This window comes from Oncorhynchus clarkii, unplaced genomic scaffold (assembly GCF_045791955.1).
Source record: "Oncorhynchus clarkii lewisi isolate Uvic-CL-2024 unplaced genomic scaffold, UVic_Ocla_1.0 unplaced_contig_6259_pilon_pilon, whole genome shotgun sequence".
Taxonomy (NCBI): domain Eukaryota; kingdom Metazoa; phylum Chordata; class Actinopteri; order Salmoniformes; family Salmonidae; genus Oncorhynchus; species Oncorhynchus clarkii.
The window spans coordinates 117501-142568 of record NW_027260885.1 but is presented as its reverse complement, the minus strand read 5'-3'; the positions used below and the strand labels follow the sequence as shown (position 1 = coordinate 142568).

Here is a 25068-nt window from a genome sequence, read left to right as displayed (position 1 = left end):
CATCCAGCATTTCCCTCCTCCTTAGACTAGACTGAGGGGAATGGACAATTTATTCTCCCCGTGTCACTACCGCCCAATCTTCTCTGTTTGGTTCCAATTTCTCTGTGTCTCGACGTGTGAGGAAAATAAGGAGCGCTTCACGGATTTGCGTGTCATCCTTTCGCAGGGGCCATGCTAATCTTCTCTGTATCGATCCAATTTTAGTATATGTGCTGCCAAAGCGAGCACAATACAAAGCTATGAGAGGCCCTCATATATAGATCACAACCTCTCTGAAGGTTCTGGTCATGGTTGGGGTCAAACAGAGTTCAGACCCTCAAAAACCACCCCTAGAATATTGCTGTGATGTTTAAACTTTATTTGGAGATGTAGAACTTGAAATAGAATTGACTTTAGATTTTTTTAAAGATTGATCTTAGACTAAAATGTAGTTTAAAAACAAAGCCTTTTATGATTCAGGACTCTTGGTCTGTAACCCCTCCCTCACCTGCTGCTTTTAGTTGCTCCTCCCCAAGTCTTTGTTCCCCTGCCCCGACCACTTCCCACCCTTCCCCCGTTTTCTGCAACATGGCCTGGCCAAGGATACTTATAACTAACTCCCCAATTAGTAGAGGGAGAGAGAGAGAGTTTGAGTCTGAGTCTGACTTTGATGTCTGTTTAAAATGTTGTGACATTCATTTTTGTTATGTTTAATACAACTGGACTAAAATTGAACACAAGTCTCTCTCCAATTCATTTGTAGATATTGAATAAAGTTGGACTCAGAGTGCAACCTGATCCCCAATTCATTTTTAAACTTTGGAAGGCTTCACAAATGTTCCAGGGGTCACGTTTCACTCCCCATTGAAAATTAGTGGCTCCTCCACAGGTCTCTGTCATTCTACTGTAGGCTGAGCTTCTCTCATCCAGCATTTCCCCTCCTCCTTAGACTAGACTGAGGGGAATGGACAATTTATTCTCCCCGGGTCACTACCGCCCAATCTTCTCTGTTTGGTTCCAATTTCTCTGTGTCTCGACGTGTGAGGAAAATAAGGAGCGCTTCACGGATTTGCGTGTCATACTTTCGCAGGGGCCATGCTAATCTTCTCTGTATCGATCCAATTTTAGTATATGTGCTGCCAAAGCGAGCACAATACAAAGCTATGAGAGGCCCTCATATATAGATCACAACCCCTCTGAAGGTTCTGGTCATGGTTGGGGTCAAACAGAGTTCAGACCCTCAAAATCCACCCCTAGAATATTGCTGTGATGTTTAAACTTTATTTGGAGATGTAGAACTTGAAATAGAATTGACTTTAGATTTTTTTAAAGATTGATCTTAGACTAAAATGTAGTTTAAAAACAAAGCCTTTTATGATTCAGGACTCTTGGTCTGTAACCCCTCCCTCACCTGCTGCTTTTAGTTGCTCCTCCCCAAGTCTTTGTTCCCCTGCCCCGACCACTTCCCACCCTTCCCCCGTTTTCTGCAACATGGCCTGGCCAAGGATACTTATAACTAACTCCCCAATTAGTAGAGGGAGAGAGAGAGAGAGAGAGAGTTTGAGTCTGAGTCTGACTTTGATGTCTGTTTAAAATGTTGTGACATTCAAGTTTGTTATGTTTAATACAACTGGACTAAAATTGAACACAAGTCTCTCTCCAATTCATTTGTAGATATTGAATAAAGTTGGACTCAGAGTGCAACCTTGTCTCACTCCCCAATTCATTTCTAAACTTTGAATAAAGTTGAACTCAGACTGCAACCGTGCCTAACTCGCCAATTATTTGTCTACATGTTGAATAAAGTTGGTCTCAGGCTGCAACCTTGTCTCACTCCCCATTTCAAAATAAGGAAGGCTTCACAAATGTTCCTGTCATTCTACTGTAGGCTGAGCTTCTCTCATCAGCATTTCCCCTCCTCCTTAGACTAGACTGAGGGGAATGGACAATTTATTCTCCCCGGGTCACTACCGCCCAATCTTCTCTGTTTGGTTCCAATTTCTCTGTGTCTCGACGTGTGAGGAAAATAAGGAGCGCTTCACGGATTTGCGTGTCATCCTTTCGCAGGGGCCATGCTAATCTTCTCTGTATCGATCCAATTTTAGTATATGTGCTGCCAAAGCGAGCACAATACAAAGCTATGAGAGGCCCTCATATATAGATCACAACCCCTCTGAGGTTCTGGTCATGGTTGGGGTCAACAGAGTTCAGACCCTCAAAAACCACCCCTAGAATATTGCTGTGATGTTTAAACTTTATTTGGAGATGTAGAACTTGAAATAGAATTGACTTTAGATTTTTTTAAAGATTGATCTTAGACTAAAATGTAGTTTAAAAACAAAGCCTTTTATGATTCAGGACTCTTGGTCTGTAACCCCTCCCTCACCTGCTGCTTTTAGTTGCTCCTCCCCAAGTCTTTGTTCCTCTGCCCCGACCACTTCCCACCCTTCCCCGTTTTCTGCAACATGGCCTGGCCAAGGATACTTATAACTAACTCCCCAATTAGTAGAGGGAGAGAGTTTGAGTCTGAGTCTGACTTTGATGTCTGTTTAAAATGTTGTGACATTCAAGTTTGTTATGTTTAATACAACTGGACTAAAATTGAACACAAGTCTCTCTCCAATTCATTTGTAGATATTGAATAAAGTTGGACTCAGAGTGCAACCTTGTCTCACTCCCCAATTCATTTCTAAACTTTGAATAAAGTTGAACTCAGACTGCAACCGTGCCTAACTCGCCAATTATTTGTCTACATGTTGAATAAAGTTGGTCTCAGGCTGCAACCTTGTCTCACTCCCCATTTCAAAATTAAGGAAGGCTTCACAAATGTTCCTGTCATTCTACTGTAGGCTGAGCTTCTCTCATCCAGCATTTCCCCTCCTCCTTAGACTAGACTGAGGGGAATGGACAATTTATTCTCCCCGGGTCACTACCGCCCAATCTTCTCTGTTTGGTTCCAATTTCTCTGTGTCTCGACGTGTGAGGAAAATAAGGAGCGCTTCACGGATTTGCGTGTCATCCTTTCGCAGGGGCCATGCTAATCTTCTCTGTATCGATCCAATTTTAGTATATGTGCTGCCAAAGCGAGCACAATACAAAGCTATGAGAGGCCCTCATATATAGATCACAACCCCTCTGAAGGTTCTGGTCATGGTTGGGGTCAAACAGAGTTCAGACCCTCAAAAACCACCCCTAGAATATTGCTGTGATGTTTAAACTTTATTTGGAGATGTAGAACTTGAAATAGAATTGACTTTAGATTTTTTAAAGATTGATCTTAGACTAAAATGTAGTTTAAAAACAAAGCCTTTTATGATTCAGGACTCTTGGTCTGTAACCCCTCCCCTCACCTGCTGCTTTTAGTTGCTCCTCCCCAAGTCTTTGTTCCCCTGCCCCGACCACTTCCCACCCTTCCCCGTTTTCTGCAACATGGCCTGGCCAAGGATACTTATAACTAACTCCCCAATTAGTAGAGGGAGAGAGAGAGAGAGCGAGAGAGAGAGAGTTTGAGTCTGAGTCTGACTTTGATGTCTGTTTAAAATGTTGTGACATTCAAGTTTGTTATGTTTAATACAACTGGACTAAAATTGAACACAAGTCTCTCTCCAATTCATTTGTAGATATTGAATAAAGTTGGACTCAGAGTGCAACCTTGTCTCACTCCCCAATTCATTTCTAAACTTTGAATAAAGTTGAACTCAGACTGCAACCGTGCCTAACTCGCCAATTATTTGTCTACATGTTGAATAAAGTTGGTCTCAGGCTGCAACCTTGTCTCACTCCCCATTTCAAAATAAGGAAGGCTTCACAAATGTTCCTGTCATTCTACTGTAGGCTGAGCTTCTCTCATCCAGCATTTCCCCCTCCTCCTTAGACTAGACTGAGGGGAATGGACAATTTATTCTCCCCGGGTCACTACCGCCCAATCTTCTCTGTTTGGTTCCAATTTCTCTGTGTCTCGACGTGTGAGGAAAATAAGGAGCGCTTCACGGATTTGCGTGTCATCCTTTCGCAGGGGCCATGCTAATCTTCTCTGTATCGATCCAATTTTAGTATATGTGCTGCCAAAGCGAGCACAATACAAAGCTATGAGAGGCCCTCATATATAGATCACAACCCCTCTGAAGGTTCTGGTCATGGTTGGGGTCAAACAGAGTTCAGACCCTCAAAATCCACCCCTAGAATATTGCTGTGATGTTTAAACTTTATTTGGAGATGTAGAACTTGAAATAGAATTGACTTTAGATTTTTTTCAAGATTGATCTTAGACTAAAATGTAGTTTAAAAACAAAGCCTTTTATGATTCAGGACTCTTGGTCTGTAACCCCTCCCTCACCTGCTGCTTTTAGTTGCTCCTCCCCAAGTCTTTGTTCCCCTGCCCCGACCACTTCCCACCCTTCCCCCGTTTTCTGCAACATGGCCTGGCCAAGGATACTTATAACTAACTCCCCAATTAGTAGAGGGAGAGAGTTTGAGTCTGAGTCTGACTTTGATGTCTGTTTAAAATGTTGTGACATTCAAGTTTGTTATGTTTAATACAACTGGACTAAAATTGAACACAAGTCTCTCTCCAATTCATTTGTAGATATTGAATAAAGTTGGACTCAGAGTGCAACCTTGTCTCACTCCCCAATTCATTTCTAAACTTTGAATAAAGTTGAACTCAGACTGCAACCGTGCCTAACTCGCCAATTATTTGTCTACATGTTGAATAAAGTTGGTCTCAGGCTGCAACCTTGTCTCACTCCCCATTTCAAAATTAAGGAAGTCTTCACAAATGTTCCTGTCATTCTACTGTAGGCTGAGCTTCTCTCCATCCAGCATTTCCCCTCCTCCTTAGACTAGACTGAGGGGAATGGACAATTTATTCTCCCCGGGTCACTACCGCCCAATCTTCTCTGTTTGGTTCCAATTTCTCTGTGTCTCGACGTGTGAGGAAAATAAGGAGCGCTTCACGGATTTGCGTGTCATCCTTTCGCAGGGGCCATGCTAATCTTCTCTGTATCGATCCAATTTTAGTATATGTGCTGCCAAAGCGAGCACAATACAAAGCTATGAGAGGCCCTCATATATAGATCACAACCCCTCTGAAGGTTCTGGTCATGGTTGGGGTCAAACAGAGTTCAGACCCTCAAAATCCACCCCTAGAATATTGCTGTGATGTTTAAACTTTATTTGGAGATGTAGAACTTGAAATAGAATTGACTTTAGATTTTTTTAAAGATTGATCTTAGACTAAAATGTAGTTTAAAAACAAAGCCTTTTATGATTCAGGACTCTTGGTCTGTAACCCCTCCCTCACCTGCTGCTTTTAGTTGCTCCTCCCCAAGTCTTTGTTCCCCTGCCCCGACCACTTCCCACCCTTCCCCCGTTTTCTGCAACATGGCCTGGCCAAGGATACTTATAACTAACTCCCCAATTAGTAGAGGGAGAGAGTTTGAGTCTGAGTCTGACTTTGATGTCTGTTTAAAATGTTGTGACATTCAAGTTTGTTATGTTTAATACAACTGGACTAAAATTGAACACAAGTCTCTCTCCAATTCATTTGTAGATATTGAATAAAGTTGGACTCAGAGTGCAACCTTGTCTCACTCCCCAATTCATTTTTAAACTTTGAATAAAGTTGAACTCAGACTGCAACCGTGCCTAACTCGCCAATTATTTGTCTACATGTTGAATAAAGTTGGTCTCAGGCTGCAACCTTGTCTCACTCCCCATTTCAAAATAAGGAAGGCTTCACAAATGTTCCTGTCATTCTACTGTAGGCTGAGCTTCTCATCCAGCATTTTCCCTCCTCCTTAGACTAGACTGAGGGGAATGGAGAATTTCCTCCCCGGGTCACTACCGCCAATCTTCTCTGTTTGGTTCCAATTTCTCTGTGTCTCGACGTGTGAGGAAAATAAGGAGCGCTTCACGGATTTGCGTGTCATCCTTTCGCAGGGGCCATGCTAATCTTCTCTGTATCGATCCAATTTTAGTATATGTGCTGCCAAAGCGAGCACAATACAAAGCTATGAGAGGCCCTCATATATAGATCACAACCCCTCTGAAGGTTCTGGTCATGGTTGGGGTCAAACAGAGTTCAGACCCTCGAAAACCACCCAGAATATTGCTGTGATGTTTAAACTTTATTTGGAGATGTAGAACTTGAAATAGAATTGACTTTAGATTTTTTTAAAGATTGATCTTAGACTAAAATGTAGTTTAAAAACAAAGCCTTTTATGATTCAGGACTCTTGGTCTGTAACCCCTCCCTCACCTGCTGCTTTTAGTTGCTCCTCCCAAGTCTTTGTTCCCCTGCCCAACCACTTCCCACCCTTCCCCCGTTTTCTGCAACATGGCCTGGCCAAGGATACTTATAACTAACTCCCCAATTAGTAGAGGGAGAGAGAGAGAGAGAGAGAGAGAGAGTTTGAGTCTGAGTCTGACTTTGATGTCTGTTTAAAATGTTGTGACATTCAAGTTTGTTATGTTTAATACAACTGGACTAAAATTGAACACAAGTCTCTCTCCAATTCATTTGTAGATATTGAATAAAGTTGGACTCAGAGTGCAACCTTGTCACTCCCCAATTCATTTCTAAACTTTGAATAAAGTTGAACTCAGACTGCAACCGTGCCTAACTCGCCAATTATTTGTCTACATGTTGAATAAAGTTGGTCTCAGGCTGCAACCTTGTCTCACTCCCCATTTCAAAATAAGGAAGGCTTCACAAATGTTCCTGTCATTCTACTGTAGGCTGAGCTTCTCTCATCCAGCATTTCCCCTCCTCCTTAGACTAGACTGAGGGGAATGGACAATTTATTCTCCCCGGGTCACTACCGCCCAATCTTCTCTGTTTGGTTCCAATTTCTCTGTGTCTCGACGTGTGAGGAAAATAAGGAGCGCTTCACGGATTTGCGTGTCATCCTTTCGCAGGGGCCATGCTAATCTTCTCTGTATCGATCCAATTTTAGTATATGTGCTGCCAAAGCGAGCACAATACAAAGCTATGAGAGGCCCTCATATATAGATCACAACCCCTCTGAAGGTTCTGGTCATGGTTGGGGTCAACAGAGTTCAGACCCTCAAAAACCACCCCTAGAATATTGCTGTGATGTTTAAACTTTATTTGGAGATGTAGAACTTGAAATAGAATTGACTTTAGATTTTTTTAAAGATTGATCTTAGACTAAAATGTAGTTTAAAAACAAAGCCTTTTATGATTCAGGACTCTTGGTCTGTAACCCCTCCCTCACCTGCTGCTTTTAGTTGCTCCTCCCCAAGTCTTTGTTCCTCTGCCCCGACCACTTCCCACCCTTCCCCCGTTTTCTGCAACATGGCCTGGCCAAGGATACTTATAACTAACTCCCCAATTAGTAGAGGGAGAGAGAGAGAGAGAGAGAGAGAGAGAGTTTGAGTCTGAGTCTGACTTTGATGTCTGTTTAAAATGTTGTGACATTCAAGTTTGTTATGTTTAATACAACTGGACTAAAATTGAACACAAGTCTCTCTCCAATTCATTTGTAGATATTGAATAAAGTTGGACTCAGAGTGCAACCTTGTCTCACTCCCCAATTCATTTCTAAACTTTGAATAAAGTTGAACTCAGACTGCAACCGTGCCTAACTCGCCAATTATTTGTCTACATGTTGAATAAAGTTGGTCTCAGGCTGCAACCTTGTCACTCCCCATTTCAAAATAAGGAAGGCTTCACAAATGTTCCTGTCATTCTACTGTAGGCTGAGCTTCTCTCATCCAGCATTTCCCCTCCTCCTTAGACTAGACTGAGGGGAATGGACAATTTATTCTCCCCGGGTCACTACCGCCCAATCTTCTCTGTTTGGTTCCAATTTCTCTGTGTCTCGACGTGTGAGGAAAATAAGGAGCGCTTCACGGATTTGCGTGTCATCCTTTCGCAGGGGCCATGCTAATCTTCTCTGTATCGATCCAATTTTAGTATATGTGCTGCCAAAGCGAGCACAATACAAAGCTATGAGAGGCCCTCATATATAGATCACAACCCCTCTGAAGGTTCTGGTCATGGTTGGGGTCAAACAGAGTTCAGACCCTCAAAAACCACCCCTAGAATATTGCTGTGATGTTTAAACTTTATTTGGAGATGTAGAACTTGAAATAGAATTGACTTTAGATTTTTTTAAAGATTGATCTTAGACTAAAATGTAGTTTAAAAACAAAGCCTTTTATGATTCAGGACTCTTGGTCTGTAACCCCTCCCTCACCTGCTGCTTTTAGTTGCTCCTCCCCAAGTCTTTGTTCCCCTGCCCCGACCACTTCCCACCCTTCCCCCGTTTTCTGCAACATGGCCTGGCCAAGGATACTTATAACTAACTCCCCAATTAGTAGAGGGAGAGAGAGAGAGAGAGAGAGAGAGTTTGAGTCTGAGTCTGACTTTGATGTCTGTTTAAAATGTTGTGACATTCAAGTTTGTTATGTTTAATACAACTGGACTAAAATTGAACACAAGTCTCTCTCCAATTCATTTGTAGATATTGAATAAAGTTGGACTCAGAGTGCAACCTTGTCTCACTCCCCAATTCATTTCTAAACTTTGAATAAAGTTGAACTCAGACTGCAACCGTGCCTAACTCGCCAATTATTTGTCTACATGTTGAATAAAGTTGGTCTCAGGCTGCAACCTTGTCTCACTCCCCATTTCAAAATTAAGGAAGGCTTCACAAATGTTCCTGTCATTCTACTGTAGACTGAGCTTCTCTCATCCAGCATTTCCCCTCCTCCTTAGACTAGACTGAGGGGAATGGACAATTTATTCTCCCCGGGTCACTACCGCCCAATCTTCTCTGTTTGGTTCCAATTTCTCTGTGTCTCGACGTGTGAGGAAAATAAGGAGCGCTTCACGGATTTGCGTGTCATCCTTTCGCAGGGGCCATGCTAATCTTCTCTGTATCGATCCAATTTTAGTATATGTGCTGCCAAAGCGAGCACAATACAAAGCTATGAGAGGCCCTCATATATAGATCACAACCTCTCTGAAGGTTCTGGTCATGGTTGGGGTCAAACAGAGTTCAGACCCTCAAAAACCACCCCTAGAATATTGCTGTGATGTTTAAACTTTATTTGGAGATGTAGAACTTGAAATAGAATTGACTTTAGATTTTTTAAAGATTGATCTTAGACTAAAATGTAGTTTAAAATCAAAGCCTTTTATGATTCAGGACTCTTGGTCTGTAACCCCTCCCTCACCTGCTGCTTTTAGTTGCTCCTCCCCAAGTCTTTGTTCCCCTGCCCCGACCACTTCCCACCCTTCCCCCGTTTTCTGCAACATGGCCTGGCCAAGGATACTTATAACTAACTCCCCAATTAGTAGAGGGAGAGAGAGAGAGAGAGTTTGAGTCTGAGTCTGACTTTGATGTCTGTTTAAAATGTTGTGACATTCAAGTTTGTTATGTTTAATACAACTGGACTAAAATTGAACACAAGTCTCTCTCCAATTCATTTGTAGATATTGAATAAAGTTGGACTCAGAGTGCAACCTTGTCTCACTCCCCAATTCATTTCTAAACTTTGAATAAAGTTGAACTCAGACTGCAACCGTGCCTAACTCGCCAATTATTTGTCTACATGTTGAATAAAGTTGGTCTCAGGCTGCAACCTTGTCTCACTCCCCATTTCAAAATAAGGAAGGCTTCACAAATGTTCCTGTCATTCTACTGTAGGCTGAGCTTCTCTCATCCAGCATTTCCCCTCCTCCTTAGACTAGACTGAGGGGAATGGACAATTTATTCTCCCCGGGTCACTACCGCCCAATCTTCTCTGTTTGGTTCCAATTTCTCTGTGTCTCGACGTGTGAGGAAAATAAGGAGCGCTTCACGGATTTGCGTGTCATCCTTTCGCAGGGGCCATGCTAATCTTCTCTGTATCGATCCAATTTTAGTATATGTGCTGCCAAAGCGAGCACAATACAAAGCTATGAGAGGCCCTCATATATAGATCACAACCCCTCTGAAGGTTCTGGTCATGGTTGGGGTCAAACAGAGTTCAGACCCTCAAAAACCACCCCTAGAATATTGCTGTGATGTTTAAACTTTATTTGGAGATGTAGAACTTGAAATAGAATTGACTTTAGATTTTTTTAAAGATTGATCTTAGACTAAAATGTAGTTTAAAAACAAAGCCTTTTATGATTCAGGACTCTTGGTCTGTAACCCCTCCCTCACCTGCTGCTTTTAGTTGCTCCTCCCCAAGTCTTTGTTCCCCTGCCCCGACCACTTCCCACCCTTCCCCCGTTTTCTGCAACATGGCCTGGCCAAGGATACTTATAACTAACTCCCCAATTAGTAGAGGGAGAGAGAGAGAGAGAGAGAGTTTGAGTCTGAGTCTGATGTTTGATGTCTGTTTAAAATGTTGTGACATTCAAGTTTGTTATGTTTAATACAACTGGACTAAAATTGAACACAAGTCTCTCTCCAATTCATTTGTAGATATTGAATAAAGTTGGACTCAGAGTGCAACCTTGTCTCACTCCCCAATTCATTTCTAAACTTTGAATAAAGTTGAACTCAGACTGCAACCGTGCCTAACTCGCCAATTATTTGTCTACATGTTGAATAAAGTTGGTCTCAGGCTGCAACCTTGTCTCACTCCCCATTTCAAAATAAGGAAGGCTTCACAAATGTTCCTGTCATTCTACTGTAGGCTGAGCTTCTCTCATCCAGCATTTCCCCTCCTCCTTAGACTAGACTGAGGGGAATGGACAATTTATTCTCCCCGGGTCACTACCGCCCAATCTTCTCTGTTTGGTTCCAATTTCTCTGTGTCTCGACGTGTGAGGAAAATAAGGAGCGCTTCACGGATTTGCGTGTCATCCTTTCGCAGGGGCCATGCTAATCTTCTCTGTATCGATCCAATTTTAGTATATGTGCTGCCAAAGCGAGCACAATACAAAGCTATGAGAGGCCCTCATATATAGATCACAACCCCTCTGAAGGTTCTGGTCATGGTTGGGGTCAAACAGAGTTCAGACCCTCAAAAACCACCCCTAGAATATTGCTGTGATGTTTAAACTTTATTTGGAGATGTAGAACTTGAAATAGAATTGACTTTAGATTTTTTTAAAGATTGATCTTAGACTAAAATGTAGTTTAAAAACAAAGCCTTTTATGATTCAGGACTCTTGGTCTGTAACCCCTCCCTCACCTGCTGCTTTTAGTTGCTCCTCCCCAAGTCTTTGTTCCCCTGCCCCGACCACTTCCCACCCTTCCCCCGTTTTCTGCAACATGGCCTGGCCAAGGATACTTATAACTAACTCCCCAATTAGTAGAGGGAGAGAGAGAGAGAGAGAGAGTTTGAGTCTGAGTCTGTCTTTGATGTCTGTTTAAAATGTTGTGACATTCAAGTTTGTTATGTTTAATACAACTGGACTAAAATTGAACACAAGTCTCTCTCCAATTCATTTGTAGATATTGAATAAAGTTGGACTCAGAGTGCAACCTTGTCTCACTCCCCAATTCATTTCTAAACTTTGAATAAAGTTGAACTCAGACTGCAACCGTGCCTAACTCGCCAATTATTTGTCTACATGTTGAATAAAGTTGGTCTCAGGCTGCAACCTTGTCTCACTCCCCATTTCAAAATAAGGAAGGCTTCACAAATGTTCCTGTCATTCTACTGTAGGCTGAGCTTCTCTCATCCAGCATTTCCCCTCCTCCTTAGACTAGACTGAGGGGAATGGACAATTTATTCTCCCCGGGTCACTACCGCCCAATCTTCTCTGTTTGGTTCCAATTTCTCTGTGTCTCGACGTGTGAGGAAAATAAGGAGCGCTTCACGGATTTGCGTGTCATCCTTTCGCAGGGGCCATGCTAATCTTCTCTGTATCGATCCAATTTTAGTATATGTGCTGCCAAAGCGAGCACAATACAAAGCTATGAGAGGCCCTCATATATAGATCACAACCCCTCTGAAGGTTCTGGTCATGGTTGGGGTCAAACAGAGTTCAGACCCTCAAAAACCACCCCTAGAATATTGCTGTGATGTTTAAACTTTATTTGGAGATGTAGAACTTGAAATAGAATTGACTTTAGATTTTTTTAAAGATTGATCTTAGACTAAAATGTAGTTTAAAAACAAAGCCTTTTATGATTCAGGACTCTTGGTCTGTAACCCCTCCCTCACCTGCTGCTTTTAGTTGCTCCTCCCCAAGTCTTTGTTCCCCTGCCCCGACCACTTCCCACCCTTCCCCCGTTTTCTGCAACATGGCCTGGCCAAGGATACTTATAACTAACTCCCCAATTAGTAGAGGGAGAGAGAGAGAGAGAGAGAGAGAGAGAGAGAGTCTGAGTCTTTGATGTCTGTTTAAAATGTTGTGACATTCAAGTTTGTTATGTTTAATACAACTGGACTAAAATTGAACACAAGTCTCTCTCCAATTCATTTGTAGATATTGAATAAAGTTGGACTCAGAGTGCAACCTTGTCTCACTCCCCAATTCATTTCTAAACTTTGAATAAAGTTGAACTCAGACTGCAACCGTGCCTAACTCGCCAATTATTTGTCTACATGTTGAATAAAGTTGGTCTCAGGCTGCAACCTTGTCTCACTCCCCATTTCAAAATAAGGAAGGCTTCACAAATGTTCCTGTCATTCTACTGTAGGCTGAGCTTCTCTCATCCAGCATTTCCCCTCCTCCTTAGACTAGACTGAGGGGAATGGACAATTTATTCTCCCCGGGTCACTACCGCCCAATCTTCTCTGTTTGGTTCCAATTTCTCTGTGTCTCGACGTGTGAGGAAAATAAGGAGCGCTTCACGGATTTGCGTGTCATCCTTTCGCAGGGGCCATGCTAATCTTCTCTGTATCGATCCAATTTTAGTATATGTGCTGCCAAAGCGAGCACAATACAAAGCTATGAGAGGCCCTCATATATAGATCACAACCCCTCTGAAGGTTCTGGTCATGGTTGGGGTCAAACAGAGTTCAGACCCTCAAAAACCACCCCTAGAATATTGCTGTGATGTTTAAACTTTATTTGGAGATGTAGAACTTGAAATAGAATTGACTTTAGATTTTTTTAAAGATTGATCTTAGACTAAAATGTAGTTTAAAAACAAAGCCTTTTATGATTCAGGACTCTTGGTCTGTAACCCCTCCCTCACCTGCTGCTTTTAGTTGCTCCTCCCCAAGTCTTTGTTCCCCTGCCCCGACCACTTCCCACCCTTCCCCCGTTTTCTGCAACATGGCCTGGCCAAGGATACTTATAACTAACTCCCCAATTAGTAGAGGGAGAGAGAGAGAGAGAGAGAGAGAGAGTTTGAGTCTGAGTCTGATGTTTGATGTCTGTTTAAAATGTTGTGACATTCAAGTTTGTTATGTTTAATACAACTGGACTAAAATTGAACACAAGTCTCTCTCCAATTCATTTGTAGATATTGAATAAAGTTGGACTCAGAGTGCAACCTTGTCTCACTCCCCAATTCATTTCTAAACTTTGAATAAAGTTGAACTCAGACTGCAACCGTGCCTAACTCGCCAATTATTTGTCTACATGTTGAATAAAGTTGGTCTCAGGCTGCAACCTTGTCTCACTCCCCATTTCAAAATAAGGAAGGCTTCACAAATGTTCCTGTCATTCTACTGTAGGCTGAGCTTCTCTCATCCAGCATTTCCCCTCCTCCTTAGACTAGACTGAGGGGAATGGACAATTTATTCTCCCCGGGTCACTACCGCCCAATCTTCTCTGTTTGGTTCCAATTTCTCTGTGTCTCGACGTGTGAGGAAAATAAGGAGCGCTTCACGGATTTGCGTGTCATCCTTTCGCAGGGGCCATGCTAATCTTCTCTGTATCGATCCAATTTTAGTATATGTGCTGCCAAAGCGAGCACAATACAAAGCTATGAGAGGCCCTCATATATAGATCACAACCCCTCTGAAGGTTCTGGTCATGGTTGGGGTCAAACAGAGTTCAGACCCTCAAAAACCACCCCTAGAATATTGCTGTGATGTTTAAACTTTATTTGGAGATGTAGAACTTGAAATAGAATTGACTTTAGATTTTTTTAAAGATTGATCTTAGACTAAAATGTAGTTTAAAAACAAAGCCTTTTATGATTCAGGACTCTTGGTCTGTAACCCCTCCCTCACCTGCTGCTTTTAGTTGCTCCTCCCCAAGTCTTTGTTCCCCTGCCCCGACCACTTCCCACCCTTCCCCCGTTTTCTGCAACATGGCCTGGCCAAGGATACTTATAACTAACTCCCCAATTAGTAGAGGGAGAGAGAGAGAGAGAGGGCGAGAGAGAGAGAGAGAGAGAGAGAGAGAGAGAGAGAGAGAGAGAAGAGAGAGAGAGAGAGAGTTTGAGTCTGAGTCTGTCTTTGATGTCTGTTTAAAATGTTGTGACATTCAAGTTTGTTATGTTTAATACAACTGGACTAAAATTGAACACAAGTCTCTCTCCAATTCATTTGTAGATATTGAATAAAGTTGGACTCAGAGTGCAACCTTGTCTCACTCCCCAATTCATTTCTAAACTTTGAATAAAGTTGAACTCAGACTGCAACCGTGCCTAACTCGCCAATTATTTGTCTACATGTTGAATAAAGTTGGTCTCAGGCTGCAACCTTGTCTCACTCCCCATTTCAAAATAAGGAAGGCTTCACAAATGTTCCTGTCATTCTACTGTAGGCTGAGCTTCTCTCATCCAGCATTTCCCCTCCTCCTTAGACTAGACTGAGGGGAATGGACAATTTATTCTCCCCGGGTCACTACCGCCCAATCTTCTCTGTTTGGTTCCAATTTCTCTGTGTCTCGACGTGTGAGGAAAATAAGGAGCGCTTCACGGATTTGCGTGTCATCCTTTCGCAGGGGCCATGCTAATCTTCTCTGTATCGATCCAATTTTAGTATATGTGCTGCCAAAGCGAGCACAATACAAAGCTATGAGAGGCCCTCATATATAGATCACAACCCCTCTGAAGGTTCTGGTCATGGTTGGGGTCAAACAGAGTTCAGACCCTCAAAAACCACCCCTAGAATATTGCTGTGATGTTTAAACTTTATTTGGAGATGTAGAACTTGAAATAGAATTGACTTTAGATTTTTTTAAAGATTGATCTTAGACTAAAATGTAGTTTAAAAACAAAGCCTTTTATGATTCAGGACTCTTGGTCTGTAACCCCTCCCTCACCTGCTGCTTTTAGTTGCTCCTCCCCAAGTCTTTGTTCCCCTGCCCCGACCACTTCCCACCCTTCCCCCGTTTTCTGCAACATGGCCTGGCCAAGGATACTTATAACTAACTCCCCAATTAGTAGAGGGAGAGAGAGAGAGAGAGAGAGAGAGAGAGAGTTTGAGTCTGAGTCTGTCTTTGATGTCTGTTTAAAATGTTGTGACATTCAAGTTTGTTATGTTTAATACAACTGGACTAAAATTGAACACAAGTCTCTCTCCAATTCATTTGTAGATATTGAATAAAGTTGGACTCAGAGTGCAACCTTGTCTCACTCCCCAATTCATTTCTAAACTTTGAATAAAGTTGAACTCAGACTGCAACCGTGCCTAACTCGCCAATTATTTGTCTACATGTTGAATAAAGTTGGTCTCAGGCTGCAACCTTGTCTCACTCCCCATTTCAAAATAAGGAAGGCTTCACAAATGTTCCTGTCATTCTACTGTAGGCTGAGCTTCTCTCATCCAGCATTTCCCCTCCTCCTTAGACTAGACTGAGGGGAATGGACAATTTATTCTCCCCGGGTCACTACCGCCCAATCTTCTCTGTTTGGTTCCAATTTCTCTGTGTCTCGACGTGTGAGGAAAATAAGGAGCGCTTCACGGATTTGCGTGTCATCCTTTCGCAGGGGCCATGCTAATCTTCTCTGTATCGATCCAATTTTAGTATATGTGCTGCCAAAGCGAGCACAATACAAAGCTATGAGAGGCCCTCATATATAGATCACAACCCCTCTGAAGGTTCTGGTCATGGTTGGGGTCAAACAGAGTTCAGACCCTCAAAAACCACCCCTAGAATATTGCTGTGATGTTTAAACTTTATTTGGAGATGTAGAACTTGAAATAGAATTGACTTTAGATTTTTTTCAAGATTGATCTTAGACTAAAATGTAGTTTAAAAACAAAGCCTTTTATGATTCAGGACTCTTGGTCTGTAACCCCTCCCTCACCTGCTGCTTTTAGTTGCTCCTCCCCAAGTCTTTGTTCCCCTGCCCCGACCACTTCCCACCCTTCCCCCGTTTTCTGCAACATGGCCTGGCCAAGGATACTTATAACTAACTCCCCAATTAGTAGAGGGAGAGAGAGAGAGAGAGAGAGAGTTTGAGTCTGAGTCTGTCTCTGATGTCTGTTTAAAATGTTGTGACATTCAAGTTTGTTATGTTTAATACAACTGGACTAAAATTGAACACAAGTCTCTCTCCAATTCATTTGTAGATATTGAATAAAGTTGGACTCAGAGTGCAACCTTGTCTCACTCCCCAATTCATTTCTAAACTTTGAATAAAGTTGAACTCAGACTGCAACCGTGCCTAACTCGCCAATTATTTGTCTACATGTTGAATAAAGTTGGTCTCAGGCTGCAACCTTGTCTCACTCCCCATTTCAAAATAAGGAAGGCTTCACAAATGTTCCTGTCATTCTACTGTAGGCTGAGCTTCTCTCATCCAGCATTTCCCCTCCTCCTTAGACTAGACTGAGGGGAATGGACAATTTATTCTCCCCGGGTCACTACCGCCCAATCTTCTCTGTTTGGTTCCAATTTCTCTGTGTCTCGACGTGTGAGGAAAATAAGGAGCGCTTCACGGATTTGCGTGTCATCCTTTCGCAGGGGCCATGCTAATCTTCTCTGTATCGATCCAATTTTAGTATATGTGCTGCCAAAGCGAGCACAATACAAAGCTATGAGAGGCCCTCATATATAGATCACAACCCCTCTGAAGGTTCTGGTCATGGTTGGGGTCAAACAGAGTTCAGACCCTCAAAAACCACCCCTAGAATATTGCTGTGATGTTTAAACTTTATTTGGAGATGTAGAACTTGAAATAGAATTGACTTTAGATTTTTTTCAAGATTGATCTTAGACTAAAATGTAGTTTAAAAACAAAGCCTTTTATGATTCAGGACTCTTGGTCTGTAACCCCTCCCTCACCTGCTGCTTTTAGTTGCTCCTCCCCAAGTCTTTGTTCCCCTGCCCCGACCACTTCCCACCCTTCCCCCGTTTTCTGCAACATGGCCTGGCCAAGGATACTTATAACTAACTCCCCAATTAGTAGAGGGAGAGAGAGAGAGAGAGGGAGAGTTTGAGAGAGAGTCTGTGTCTGTTGTCTGTTTAAAATGTTGTGACATTCAAGTTTGTTATGTTTAATACAACTGGACTAAAATTGAACACAAGTCTCTCTCCAATTCATTTGTAGATATTGAATAAAGTTGGACTCAGAGTGCAACCTTGTCTCACTCCCCAATTCATTTCTAAACTTTGAATAAAGTTGAACTCAGACTGCAACCGTGCCTAACTCGCCAATTATTTGTCTACATGTTGAATAAAGTTGGTCTCAGGCTGCAACCTTGTCTCACTCCCCATTTCAAAATAAGGAAGTCTTCACAAATGTTCCTGTCATTCTACTGTAGGCTGAGCTTCTCTCATCCAGCATTTCCCCTCCTCCTTAGACTAGACTGAGGGGAATGGACAATTTATTCTCCCCGGGTCACTACCGCCCAATCTTCTCTGTTTGGTTCCAATTTCTCTGTGTCTCGACGTGTGAGGAAAATAAGGAGCGCTTCACGGATTTGCGTGTCATCCTTTCGCAGGGGCCATGCTAATCTTCTCTGTATCGATCCAATTTTAGTATATGTGCTGCCAAAGCGAGCACAATACAAAGCTATGAGAGGCCCTCATATATAGATCACAACCCCTCTGAAGGTTCTGGTCATGGTTGGGGTCAAACAGAGTTCAGACCCTCAAAAACCACCCCTAGAATATTGCTGTGATGTTTAAACTTTATTTGGAGATGTAGAACTTGAAATAGAATTGACTTTAGATTTTTTTCAAGATTGATCTTAGACTAAAATGTAGTTTAAAAACAAAGCCTTTTATGATTCAGGACTCTTGGTCTGTAACCCCTCCCTCACCTGCTGCTTTTAGTTGCTCCTCCCCAAGTCTTTGTTCCCCTGCCCCGACCACTTCCCACCCTTCCCCCGTTTTCTGCAACATGGCCTGGCCAAGGATACTTATAACTAACTCCCCAATTAGTAGAGGGAGAGAGAGAGAGAGAGAGAGAGAGAGAGAGAGAGAGAGAGAGAGAGAGAGAGAGAGAGAGAGAGAGAGAGAGAGAGAGAGAGAGAGAGAGAGAGAGAGAGAGAGAGAGACTGATGTTGTTGTCTGTTTAAAATGTTGTGACATTCAAGTTTGTTATGTTTAATACAACTGGACTAAAATTGAACACAAGTCTCTCTCCAATTCATTTGTAGATATTGAATAAAGTTGGACTCAGAGTGCAACCTTGTCTCACTCCCCAATTCATTTCTAAACTTTGAATAAAGTTGAACTCAGACTGCAACCGTGCCTAACTCGCCAATTATTTGTCTACATGTTGAATAAAGTTGGTCTCAGGCTGCAACCTTGTCTCACTCCCCATTTCAAAATAAGGAAGTCTTCACAAATGTTCCTGTCATTCTACTGTAGACTGAGCTTCTCTCATCCAGCATTTCCCCTCCTCCTTAGACTAGACTGAGGGGAATGGACAATTTATTCTCCCCGGGTCACTACCGCCCAATCTTCTCTGTTTGGTTCCAATTTCTCTGTGTCTCGACGTGTGAGGAAAATAAGGAGCGCTTCACGGATTTGCGTGTCATCCTTTCGCAGGGGCCATGCTAATCTTCTCTGTATCGATCCAATTTTAGTATATGTGCTGCCAAAGCGAGCACAATACAAAGCTATGAGAGGCCCTCATATATAGATCACAACCCCTCTGAAGGTTCTGGTCATGGTTGGGGTCAAACAGAGTTCAGACCCTCAAAAACCACCCCTAGAATATTGCTGTGATGTTTAAACTTTATTTGGAGATGTAGAACTTGAAATAGAATTGACTTTAGATTTTTTTAAAGATTGATCTTAGACTAAAATGTAGTTTAAAAACAAAGCCTTTTATGATTCAGGACTCTTGGTCTGTAACCCCTCCCTCACCTGCTGCTTTTAGTTGCTCCTCCCCAAGTCTTTGTTCCCCTGCCCCGACCACTTCCCACCCTTCCCCCGTTTTCTGCAACATGGCCTGGCCAAGGATACTTATAACTAACTCCCCAATTAGTAGAGGGAGAGAGAGAGAGAGAGAGAGAGAGAGAGAGAGAGAGAGAGAGAGAGAGAGAGAGAGAGAGAGAGAGAGAGAGAGAGAGAGAGAGAGAGTCTGATGTCTGTTGTCTGTTTAAAATGTTGTGACATTCAAGTTTGTTATGTTTAATACAACTGGACTAAAATTGAACACAACTCTCTCTCCAATTCATTTGTAGATATTGAATAAAGTTGGACTCAGAGTGCAACCTTGTCTCACTCCCCAATTCATTTCTAAACTTTGAATAAAGTTGAACTCAGACTGCAACCGTGCCTAACTCGCCAATTATTTGTCTACATGTTGAATAAAGTTGGTCTCAGGCTGCAACCTTGTCTCACTCCCCATTTCAAAATAAGGAAGGCTTCACAAATGTTCCTGTCATTCTACTGTAGGCTGAGCTTCTCTCATCCAGCATTTCCCCTCCTCCTTAGACTAGACTGAGGGGAATGGACAATTTATTCTCCCCGGGTCACTACCGCCCAATCTTCTCTGTTTGGTTCCAATTTCTCTGTGTCTCGACGTGTGAGGAAAATAAGGAGCGCTTCACGGATTTGCGTGTCATCCTTTCGCAGGGGCCATGCTAATCTTCTCTGTATCGATCCAATTTTAGTATATGTGCTGCCAAAGCGAGCACAATACAAAGCTATGAGAGGCCCTCATATATAGATCACAACCCCTCTGAAGGTTCTGGTCATGGTTGGGGTCAAACAGAGTTCAGACCCTCAAAAACCACCCCTAGAATATTGCTGTGATGTTTAAACTTTATTTGGAGATGTAGAACTTGAAATAGAATTGACTTTAGATTTTTTTCAAGATTGATCTTAGACTAAAATGTAGTTTAAAAACAAAGCCTTTTATGATTCAGGACTCTTGGTCTGTAACCCCTCCCTCACCTGCTGCTTTTAGTTGCTCCTCCCCAAGTCTTTGTTCCCCTGCCCCGACCACTTCCCACCCTTCCCCCGTTTTCTGCAACATGGCCTGGCCAAGGATACTTATAACTAACTCCCCAATTAGTAGAGGGAGAGAGAGAGAGAGAGGGAGAGAGAGAGAGAGAGAGAGAGAGAGAGAGAGAGAGAGAGAGAGAGAGAGAGAGAGAGAGAGAGAGAGAGAGAGAGAGAGAGAGAGAGAGAGAGACTGATGTCTGTTGTCTGTTTAAAATGTTGTGACATTCAAGTTTGTTATGTTTAATACAACTGGACTAAAATTGAACACAAGTCTCTCTCCAATTCATTTGTAGATATTGAATAAAGTTGGACTCAGAGTGCAACCTTGTCTCACTCCCCAATTCATTTCTAAACTTTGAATAAAGTTGAACTCAGACTGCAACCGTGCCTAACTCGCCAATTATTTGTCTACATGTTGAATAAAGTTGGTCTCAGGCTGCAACCTTGTCTCACTCCCCATTTCAAAATAAGGAAGGCTTCACAAATGTTCCTGTCATTCTACTGTAGACTGAGCTTCTCTCATCCAGCATTTCCCCTCCTCCTTAGACTAGACTGAGGGGAATGGACAATTTATTCTCCCCGGGTCACTACCGCCCAATCTTCTCTGTTTGGTTCCAATTTCTCTGTGTCTCGACGTGTGAGGAAAATAAGGAGCGCTTCACGGATTTGCGTGTCATCCTTTCGCAGGGGCCATGCTAATCTTCTCTGTATCGATCCAATTTTAGTATATGTGCTGCCAAAGCGAGCACAATACAAAGCTATGAGAGGCCCTCATATATAGATCACAACCCCTCTGAAGGTTCTGGTCATGGTTGGGGTCAAACAGAGTTCAGACCCTCAAAAACCACCCCTAGAATATTGCTGTGATGTTTAAACTTTATTTGGAGATGTAGAACTTGAAATAGAATTGACTTTAGATTTTTTTCAAGATTGATCTTAGACTAAAATGTAGTTTAAAAACAAAGCCTTTTATGATTCAGGACTCTTGGTCTGTAACCCCTCCCTCACCTGCTGCTTTTAGTTGCTCCTCCCCAAGTCTTTGTTCCCCTGCCCCGACCACTTCCCACCCTTCCCCCGTTTTCTGCAACATGGCCTGGCCAAGGATACTTATAACTAACTCCCCAATTAGTAGAGGGAGAGAGAGAGAGAGAGAGAGAGAGAGAGAGAGAGAGAGAGAGAGAGAGAGAGAGAGAGAGAGAGAGAGAGAGAGAGAGAGAGAGAGAGAGAGACTGATGTCTGTTGTCTGTTTAAAATGTTGTGACATTCAAGTTTGTTATGTTTAATACAACTGGACTAAAATTGAACACAAGTCTCTCTCCAATTCATTTGTAGATATTGAATAAAGTTGGACTCAGAGTGCAACCTTGTCTCACTCCCCAATTCATTTCTAAACTTTGAATAAAGTTGAACTCAGACTGCAACCGTGCCTAACTCGCCAATTATTTGTCTACATGTTGAATAAAGTTGGTCTCAGGCTGCAACCTTGTCTCACTCCCCATTTCAAAATAAGGAAGTCTTCACAAATGTTCCTGTCATTCTACTGTAGACTGAGCTTCTCTCATCCAGCATTTCCCCTCCTCCTTAGACTAGACTGAGGGGAATGGACAATTTATTCTCCCCGGGTCACTACCGCCCAATCTTCTCTGTTTGGTTCCAATTTCTCTGTGTCTCGACGTGTGAGGAAAATAAGGAGCGCTTCACGGATTTGCGTGTCATCCTTTCGCAGGGGCCATGCTAATCTTCTCTGTATCGATCCAATTTTAGTATATGTGCTGCCAAAGCGAGCACAATACAAAGCTATGAGAGGCCCTCATATATAGATCACAACCCCTCTGAAGGTTCTGGTCATGGTTGGGGTCAAACAGAGTTCAGACCCTCAAAAACCACCCCTAGAATATTGCTGTGATGTTTAAACTTTATTTGGAGATGTAGAACTTGAAATAGAATTGACTTTAGATTTTTTTCAAGATTGATCTTAGACTAAAATGTAGTTTAAAAACAAAGCCTTTTATGATTCAGGACTCTTGGTCTGTAACCCCTCCCTCACCTGCTGCTTTTAGTTGCTCCTCCCCAAGTCTTTGTTCCCCTGCCCCGACCACTTCCCACCCTTCCCCCGTTTTCTGCAACATGGCCTGGCCAAGGATACTTATAACTAACTCCCCAATTAGTAGAGGGAGGGAGAGGAGAGAGAGAGAGAGAGAGAGAGAGAGAGAGAGAGAGAGAGAGAGAGAGAGAGAGAGAGAGAGAGACTGATGTCTGTTGTCTGTTTAAAATGTTGTGACATTCAAGTTTGTTATGTTTAATACAACTGGACTAAAATTGAACACAAGTCTCTCTCCAATTCATTTGTAGATATTGAATAAAGTTGGACTCAGAGTGCAACCTTGTCTCACTCCCCAATTCATTTCTAAACTTTGAATAAAGTTGAACTCAGACTGCAACCGTGCCTAACTCGCCAATTATTTGTCTACATGTTGAATAAAGTTGGTCTCAGGCTGCAACCTTGTCTCACTCCCCATTTCAAAATAAGGAAGTCTTCACAAATGTTCCTGTCATTCTACTGTAGACTGAGCTTCTCTCATCCAGCATTTCCCCTCCTCCTTAGACTAGACTGAGGGGAATGGACAATTTATTCTCCCCGGGTCACTACCGCCCAATCTTCTCTGTTTGGTTCCAATTTCTCTGTGTCTCGACGTGTGAGGAAAATAAGGAGCGCTTCACGGATTTGCGTGTCATCCTTTCGCAGGGGCCATGCTAATCTTCTCTGTATCGATCCAATTTTAGTATATGTGCTGCCAAAGCGAGCACAATACAAAGCTATGAGAGGCCCTCATATATAGATCACAACCCCTCTGAAGGTTCTGGTCATGGTTGGGGTCAAACAGAGTTCAGACCCTCAAAAACCACCCCTAGAATATTGCTGTGATGTTTAAACTTTATTTGGAGATGTAGAACTTGAAATAGAATTGACTTTAGATTTTTTTCAAGATTGATCTTAGACTAAAATGTAGTTTAAAAACAAAGCCTTTTATGATTCAGGACTCTTGGTCTGTAACCCCTCCCTCACCTGCTGCTTTTAGTTGCTCCTCCCCAAGTCTTTGTTCCCCTGCCCCGACCACTTCCCACCCTTCCCCCGTTTTCTGCAACATGGCCTGGCCAAGGATACTTATAACTAACTCCCCAATTAGTAGAGGGAGAGAGAGAGAGAGAGGGAGAGAGAGAGAGAGAGAGAGAGAGAGAGAGAGAGAGAGAGAGAGAGAGAGAGACTGATGTCTGTTGTCTGTTTAAAATGTTGTGACATTCAAGTTTGTTATGTTTAATACAACTGGACTAAAATTGAACACAAGTCTCTCTCCAATTCATTTGTAGATATTGAATAAAGTTGGACTCAGAGTGCAACCTTGTCTCACTCCCCAATTCATTTCTAAACTTTGAATAAAGTTGAACTCAGACTGCAACCGTGCCTAACTCGCCAATTATTTGTCTACATGTTGAATAAAGTTGGTCTCAGGCTGCAACCTTGTCTCACTCCCCATTTCAAAATAAGGAAGGCTTCACAAATGTTCCTGTCATTCTACTGTAGACTGAGCTTCTCTCATCCAGCATTTCCCCTCCTCCTTAGACTAGACTGAGGGGAATGGACAATTTATTCTCCCCGGGTCACTACCGCCCAATCTTCTCTGTTTGGTTCCAATTTCTCTGTGTCTCGACGTGTGAGGAAAATAAGGAGCGCTTCACGGATTTGCGTGTCATCCTTTCGCAGGGGCCATGCTAATCTTCTCTGTATCGATCCAATTTTAGTATATGTGCTGCCAAAGCGAGCACAATACAAAGCTATGAGAGGCCCTCATATATAGATCACAACCCCTCTGAAGGTTCTGGTCATGGTTGGGGTCAAACAGAGTTCAGACCCTCAAAAACCACCCCTAGAATATTGCTGTGATGTTTAAACTTTATTTGGAGATGTAGAACTTGAAATAGAATTGACTTTAGATTTTTTTCAAGATTGATCTTAGACTAAAATGTAGTTTAAAAACAAAGCCTTTTATGATTCAGGACTCTTGGTCTGTAACCCCTCCCTCACCTGCTGCTTTTAGTTGCTCCTCCCCAAGTCTTTGTTCCCCTGCCCCGACCACTTCCCACCCTTCCCCCGTTTTCTGCAACATGGCCTGGCCAAGGATACTTATAACTAACTCCCCAATTAGTAGAGGGAGAGAGAGAGAGAGAGAGAGAGAGAGAGAGAGAGAGAGAGAGAGAGAGAGAGAGAGAGAGAGAGAGAGAGAGAGAGAGAGAGAGAGAGAGAGAGAGAGAGAGAGAGAGAGAGAGAGAGAGAGAGAGAGAGAGAGAGAGAGAGAGAGAGAGAGAGAGAGAGAGAGAGAGAGAGAGACTGATGTCTGTTGTCTGTTTAAAATGTTGTGACATTCAAGTTTGTTATGTTTAATACAACTGGACTAAAATTGAACACAAGTCTCTCTCCAATTCATTTGTAGATATTGAATAAAGTTGGACTCAGAGTGCAACCTTGTCTCACTCCCCAATTCATTTCTAAACTTTGAATAAAGTTGAACTCAGACTGCAACCGTGCCTAACTCGCCAATTATTTGTCTACATGTTGAATAAAGTTGGTCTCAGGCTGCAACCTTGTCTCACTCCCCATTTCAAAATAAGGAAGTCTTCACAAATGTTCCTGTCATTCTACTGTAGACTGAGCTTCTCTCATCCAGCATTTCCCCTCCTCCTTAGACTAGACTGAGGGGAATGGACAATTTATTCTCCCCGGGTCACTACCGCCCAATCTTCTCTGTTTGGTTCCAATTTCTCTGTGTCTCGACGTGTGAGGAAAATAAGGAGCGCTTCACGGA

At 42.6% G+C, this 25068-nt stretch overlaps 26 non-coding genes across 26 annotated transcripts in view; all 26 read right to left on the bottom strand.

The window, feature by feature from the left end:
- Window positions 1-121: 121 nt before the first annotated feature.
- On the bottom strand, window positions 122-228 carry LOC139402117 (U6 spliceosomal RNA). The gene has a single exon (XR_011633231.1). It is a non-coding gene; the product is annotated as a U6 spliceosomal RNA (small nuclear RNA).
- Window positions 229-1024: 796 nt separating this feature from the next.
- LOC139402115 (U6 spliceosomal RNA) lies at window positions 1025-1131 on the bottom strand. The gene has a single exon (XR_011633229.1). It is a non-coding gene; the product is annotated as a U6 spliceosomal RNA (small nuclear RNA).
- Window positions 1132-2001: 870 nt separating this feature from the next.
- Window positions 2002-2108, bottom strand: LOC139402113 (U6 spliceosomal RNA). The gene has a single exon (XR_011633228.1). It is a non-coding gene; the product is annotated as a U6 spliceosomal RNA (small nuclear RNA).
- Window positions 2109-2963: 855 nt separating this feature from the next.
- LOC139402112 (U6 spliceosomal RNA) lies at window positions 2964-3070 on the bottom strand. The gene has a single exon (XR_011633227.1). It is a non-coding gene; the product is annotated as a U6 spliceosomal RNA (small nuclear RNA).
- Window positions 3071-3949: 879 nt separating this feature from the next.
- Window positions 3950-4056, bottom strand: LOC139402111 (U6 spliceosomal RNA). The gene has a single exon (XR_011633226.1). It is a non-coding gene; the product is annotated as a U6 spliceosomal RNA (small nuclear RNA).
- Window positions 4057-4915: 859 nt separating this feature from the next.
- Window positions 4916-5022, bottom strand: LOC139402110 (U6 spliceosomal RNA). Its single transcript, XR_011633225.1, has one exon. It is a non-coding gene; the product is annotated as a U6 spliceosomal RNA (small nuclear RNA).
- Window positions 5023-5874: 852 nt separating this feature from the next.
- Window positions 5875-5981, bottom strand: LOC139402109 (U6 spliceosomal RNA). Its single transcript, XR_011633224.1, has one exon. It is a non-coding gene; the product is annotated as a U6 spliceosomal RNA (small nuclear RNA).
- Window positions 5982-6852: 871 nt separating this feature from the next.
- Window positions 6853-6959, bottom strand: LOC139402108 (U6 spliceosomal RNA). The gene has a single exon (XR_011633223.1). It is a non-coding gene; the product is annotated as a U6 spliceosomal RNA (small nuclear RNA).
- Window positions 6960-7835: 876 nt separating this feature from the next.
- Window positions 7836-7942, bottom strand: LOC139402107 (U6 spliceosomal RNA). Its single transcript, XR_011633222.1, has one exon. It is a non-coding gene; the product is annotated as a U6 spliceosomal RNA (small nuclear RNA).
- Window positions 7943-8818: 876 nt separating this feature from the next.
- On the bottom strand, window positions 8819-8925 carry LOC139402106 (U6 spliceosomal RNA). Its single transcript, XR_011633221.1, has one exon. It is a non-coding gene; the product is annotated as a U6 spliceosomal RNA (small nuclear RNA).
- Window positions 8926-9791: 866 nt separating this feature from the next.
- Window positions 9792-9898, bottom strand: LOC139402105 (U6 spliceosomal RNA). The gene has a single exon (XR_011633220.1). It is a non-coding gene; the product is annotated as a U6 spliceosomal RNA (small nuclear RNA).
- An 872-nt stretch (window positions 9899-10770) lies between these two features.
- LOC139402104 (U6 spliceosomal RNA) lies at window positions 10771-10877 on the bottom strand. The gene has a single exon (XR_011633219.1). It is a non-coding gene; the product is annotated as a U6 spliceosomal RNA (small nuclear RNA).
- An 871-nt stretch (window positions 10878-11748) lies between these two features.
- LOC139402103 (U6 spliceosomal RNA) lies at window positions 11749-11855 on the bottom strand. Its single transcript, XR_011633218.1, has one exon. It is a non-coding gene; the product is annotated as a U6 spliceosomal RNA (small nuclear RNA).
- An 873-nt stretch (window positions 11856-12728) lies between these two features.
- Window positions 12729-12835, bottom strand: LOC139402102 (U6 spliceosomal RNA). The gene has a single exon (XR_011633217.1). It is a non-coding gene; the product is annotated as a U6 spliceosomal RNA (small nuclear RNA).
- An 878-nt stretch (window positions 12836-13713) lies between these two features.
- LOC139402101 (U6 spliceosomal RNA) lies at window positions 13714-13820 on the bottom strand. The gene has a single exon (XR_011633216.1). It is a non-coding gene; the product is annotated as a U6 spliceosomal RNA (small nuclear RNA).
- A 932-nt stretch (window positions 13821-14752) lies between these two features.
- On the bottom strand, window positions 14753-14859 carry LOC139402100 (U6 spliceosomal RNA). Its single transcript, XR_011633215.1, has one exon. It is a non-coding gene; the product is annotated as a U6 spliceosomal RNA (small nuclear RNA).
- An 881-nt stretch (window positions 14860-15740) lies between these two features.
- On the bottom strand, window positions 15741-15847 carry LOC139402099 (U6 spliceosomal RNA). The gene has a single exon (XR_011633214.1). It is a non-coding gene; the product is annotated as a U6 spliceosomal RNA (small nuclear RNA).
- An 873-nt stretch (window positions 15848-16720) lies between these two features.
- Window positions 16721-16827, bottom strand: LOC139402098 (U6 spliceosomal RNA). The gene has a single exon (XR_011633213.1). It is a non-coding gene; the product is annotated as a U6 spliceosomal RNA (small nuclear RNA).
- Window positions 16828-17700: 873 nt separating this feature from the next.
- On the bottom strand, window positions 17701-17807 carry LOC139402097 (U6 spliceosomal RNA). Its single transcript, XR_011633212.1, has one exon. It is a non-coding gene; the product is annotated as a U6 spliceosomal RNA (small nuclear RNA).
- A 947-nt stretch (window positions 17808-18754) lies between these two features.
- On the bottom strand, window positions 18755-18861 carry LOC139402096 (U6 spliceosomal RNA). The gene has a single exon (XR_011633211.1). It is a non-coding gene; the product is annotated as a U6 spliceosomal RNA (small nuclear RNA).
- A 928-nt stretch (window positions 18862-19789) lies between these two features.
- LOC139402094 (U6 spliceosomal RNA) lies at window positions 19790-19896 on the bottom strand. Its single transcript, XR_011633209.1, has one exon. It is a non-coding gene; the product is annotated as a U6 spliceosomal RNA (small nuclear RNA).
- Window positions 19897-20848: 952 nt separating this feature from the next.
- LOC139402092 (U6 spliceosomal RNA) lies at window positions 20849-20955 on the bottom strand. Its single transcript, XR_011633208.1, has one exon. It is a non-coding gene; the product is annotated as a U6 spliceosomal RNA (small nuclear RNA).
- A 932-nt stretch (window positions 20956-21887) lies between these two features.
- On the bottom strand, window positions 21888-21994 carry LOC139402091 (U6 spliceosomal RNA). The gene has a single exon (XR_011633207.1). It is a non-coding gene; the product is annotated as a U6 spliceosomal RNA (small nuclear RNA).
- A 913-nt stretch (window positions 21995-22907) lies between these two features.
- Window positions 22908-23014, bottom strand: LOC139402090 (U6 spliceosomal RNA). Its single transcript, XR_011633206.1, has one exon. It is a non-coding gene; the product is annotated as a U6 spliceosomal RNA (small nuclear RNA).
- A 910-nt stretch (window positions 23015-23924) lies between these two features.
- Window positions 23925-24031, bottom strand: LOC139402089 (U6 spliceosomal RNA). The gene has a single exon (XR_011633205.1). It is a non-coding gene; the product is annotated as a U6 spliceosomal RNA (small nuclear RNA).
- A 1014-nt stretch (window positions 24032-25045) lies between these two features.
- LOC139402088 (U6 spliceosomal RNA) overlaps window positions 25046-25068 on the bottom strand; it is a 107-nt gene continuing 84 nt past the window's right edge. The window contains exon 1 of the small nuclear RNA XR_011633204.1: window positions 25046-25068. This exon is cut by the window's right edge and continues 84 nt beyond it. This is a non-coding gene — a small nuclear RNA (U6 spliceosomal RNA).